Source organism: Eleutherodactylus coqui, chromosome 3 (assembly GCF_035609145.1).
Source record: "Eleutherodactylus coqui strain aEleCoq1 chromosome 3, aEleCoq1.hap1, whole genome shotgun sequence".
NCBI lineage: Eukaryota > Metazoa > Chordata > Amphibia > Anura > Eleutherodactylidae > Eleutherodactylus > Eleutherodactylus coqui.
Genome location: NC_089839.1, coordinates 145,234,572 through 145,238,496, shown reverse-complemented (window position 1 = coordinate 145,238,496; position 3,925 = coordinate 145,234,572).

Here is a 3,925-nt window from a genome sequence, read left to right as displayed (position 1 = left end):
GCGACGGGGACGCTAGCAACGGAGCAGGTAAGTGAATAACTTCTGTATGGCTCATAATTAATGCACGATGTATATTACAAAGTGCATTAATATGGCCATACAGAAGTGTATAACCCCACTTGATTTCGCGAGACAACCCCTTTAAGGAGAGCACCCAGGGGGTGTGTGAAGACACCTGGGGGGGGGGGGTGAGATCGGGGGATGGCATTGTCTCTCCCCAGGAAGAGCACCCAGAAGGGGTTCTATACCCAATCATTGTTTTACTGACTTGGCAGAAAGTTGATTTGAAGGAATGCTGCCATCCAATAGGTGGTGCTGCAGACATCTTGCTTATTCGCAGGTCTGAAGGAGAGATAACACACAGACCTGTCACCCCCTAGCACCAATGTAGACATAAAACTGTTAAGTTCCTTACCAGTGGACTAATTATTTACTTCTCTACTCATCTTGTATGGTATTGTTTTACGTGCAAATTAGTCTCACTATGTCTGTGCCCTTTCATGTGTGAATATATATGTGTGTGTGTAAAGGCACTGCTTGCCTTACAGATGGACTACAAAGACTCCATTTTGTCTCTTTGCTTGTCTGTTATAATACTAAGCTACACACACACACACACACATATATATATATATATATTTGTATGGTTTTCAACTCTCACCTAGAAATATGTTAGATCTCAGTCTGAATAATCCACCTGAAAATATTAATTGGAATATCACAAGGTTTCTGTCCTGTTCTCATCCTTAGATAACTTTTGCCGAAACTTACTAACAAGCTTACAGGAATGTATCTCCAGATTAACACCTGCAGAGGAGGACATATTGATAAGAAGCTGATATGTTTTAAATCACAATATGTGCTTAGTAATTTTAATTGTATTTGGCATAAAGCCACTCGCTTTGTAAAATCTTATAAAGATTGAGTACATTGTACAATAAACCAGAATGCTACACAGATACCACCATCTCTGTGTGTCCCTGCGTTCTCATGACCGGTCATATCACTTTAATTTGGAGCCCAGCAGCATATAAGCATTTCTTTGAATGTCCGTAACAATATCCCATCCAGATCTGTTTCATTATGCCTGAGGAAGGATCCTGAGAGGTCCAAAACCTCGCTATAACATCATGTATTTTTGTTAGCCATTAAAAGGTATCATATCTACAAGATTACTTGGTTTCTCTTGTTGAGAACAATCACATTTTGCTCTACTGGCTAACACCGTACCAAACCTTTTTTCGTTTTAGCTCAATCAAAAGTAATGGGTCCAACAAACTCTTATCCGCTCTTGCTGACAACTTTATCTTCCAAAAGGTAGAAGAGAAAACAAGGGGATCTGTTATCTTGGACTTAAAGGGGTTGTCCCGAGGCAGCAAGTGGGTCTATACACTTCTGTATGGCCATAATAATGCACTTTGTAATGTACATTGTGCATTAATTATGAGCCATACAGAAGTTATAAAAAGTTTTATACTTACCTGCTCCGTTGCTAGCGTCCTCGTCTCCATGGTGCCGACTAATTTTCGCCCTCCGATGGCCAAATTAGCCGCGCTTGCGCAGTCCGGGTCTTCTCCTCTTCTCTATGGGGCTCCGTGTAGCTCCGTGTAGCTCCGCCCCGTCACGTGCCGATTCCAGCCAATCAGGAGGCTGGAATCGGCAATGGACCGCAGAGAAGCCCTGCGGTCCATGAAGACGGAGGATCCCGGCGGCCATCTTCAGCAGGTGAGTATGAAGACGCCGGACCGCCGGGATTCAGGTAAGCGCTGTGCGGGTGGGTTTTTTAACCCCTGCATCGGGGTTGTCTCGCGCCGAACGGGGGGGGGGTTTAAAAAAAAAAAAACCCGTTTCGGCGCGGGACATCTCCTTTAATTCTTACCAACAAGGAGAAAATGGTTGAGGAAGTAAGGGTGGCTGGGAGCTTAAGAGGCAGCAAACATGTTTTCCTTGAATTTTGGAGATCAAGGGAAGGAAGACCTGAGAAAACTCAGACCTCAAGGTTGGATTTCAGAAAGGAAGATTTTAATGAACTCAGAAAGAGGGTGGGAAGAATCCAATGGCTGGATGTTCTTAAAGGGGTTGTCCCGCGCCGAAACGGGTTTTTTTTTTTTTCAACCCCCCCCCCGTTCGGCGCGAGACAACCCCGATGCAGGGACGTACAGACAGCTTACCGGAGCGCTTACCTTAATCCCCGCGCTCCGGTGACTTCTATACTTACCTGTGAAGATGGCCGCCGGGAACCTCTTCCTCCGTGGACCGCAGCTCTTCTGTGCGGTCCACTGCCGATTCCAGCCTCCTGATTGGCTGGAATCGGCACGTGACGGGGCGGAGCTACACGGAGCCGCTCTCTGGCACGAGCGGCTCCATAGAAGACTGCTGAAGACCCGGACTGCGCAAGCGCGGCTAATTTGGCCATCGGAGGCCAAAAATTAGTCGGCACCATGGAGACGAGGACGCCAGCAACGGAGCAGGTAAGTAAAAAACTTTTTATAACTTCTGTATGGCTCATAATTAATGCACAATGTATATTACAAAGTGCATTATTATGGCCATACAGAAGTGTATAGACCCACTTGCTGCCTCGGGACAACCCCTTTAAGGACATAAAACAATAGAGTTGGAAGGGCTCTCCAGGATCATCAGGTCCAACCCCCTGCTCAGTGCAGGATTCACTAATCCTCAGGGATAGCTCTCCATCCAGCCTCTGAAGACTTCCATTAAGGGAGAACTCACCACCTGCCGTGGCAACCAGTTCCACTCATTGATCACCCTCACTGTCTAATATTTAATTTGTGTCTCCTCCCTTTCAGTTTCATCCCATTGCTTCTAGTCTTTCCTTGTGTAGATGAGAATAGGGCTGATCCCTCTGCACTGTGACAGCCCTTCAGATATTTGTAGACAGCTATTAAGTCTCCTCTCAGCCTTCTTTTTTTGTAAGCTAAACATTCCCAGATCCTTTAACCGTTCCTCATAGGACATGATTTGCAGACCGCTCCCCATCTTGGTAACTGTTCTCTGAACTTGCTCGTTTGTCCATGTCTTTTTTAAAGTGGGGTGCCCAGAACTGGACACAGTATTGCAGATGAGGTCTGACCAAGTAAGAGTAGGGCTGTACGCGTGTGGTACGCAGTAAAGTAGAACACGCTGCGCTCTTTTTTATGTGTGTATTATACGCGGTGAACATTCTCAAATGTGAGTGGATCAATGAAGCTCAAAGTACTTCTATGGGCATGTAATAAACGAGGTACATACGTAATTACATTATACGCATGTTGCTAGGAAACAAAATAAGGGAAGTAAAAAAAAAAAAAGAAGAAAGCAGTCAGCCGCTGCCGGCCGGCGTGAGATACTGTACATGCGCAGGCGTACGTGATCACAATTGCGGTGATCGCAGCCCCACGGAACACTGTATTGTACCACACACTGGTGTGAGCCCAGCCTACGGTAATGAGCTGGTATCCGCGTGTGACCTGCGGACACACATCACGTAGACTCTCTGCCGCTCATTACGGCTTCCTCTGCATCCGTAGAAAATGTTGGTCATCGGTGATTTCAGGATACATTGTCCAGGAAGTTTACGCTTGCGCCTTCACAGACAGCCTTATAGGCCTCTGCACGCCTGCTAGCTGCTCCCCACAAGGAGGGACGTGACCCCTCTGCTTCCCCATGATGGGACCTGATACAACATGGCCACCAACACAATTCCTTCACACCCATAATATCTGTATGGCAGGCGGATTTATAATGTCCAGACCCCACCGACCTGCTGTATATCTGGCTGATAGTCTATATAACCCTCAATGCATAACCCATAGTTCTGTATAACCATAGTAACAGTAGGACTACTGACGGACCGCCTCTAGGACCCCACAGCCACCTCCCAGCCGCGCCACCTTTGCTTCCGGTCTCCGACTTCAAACTACAA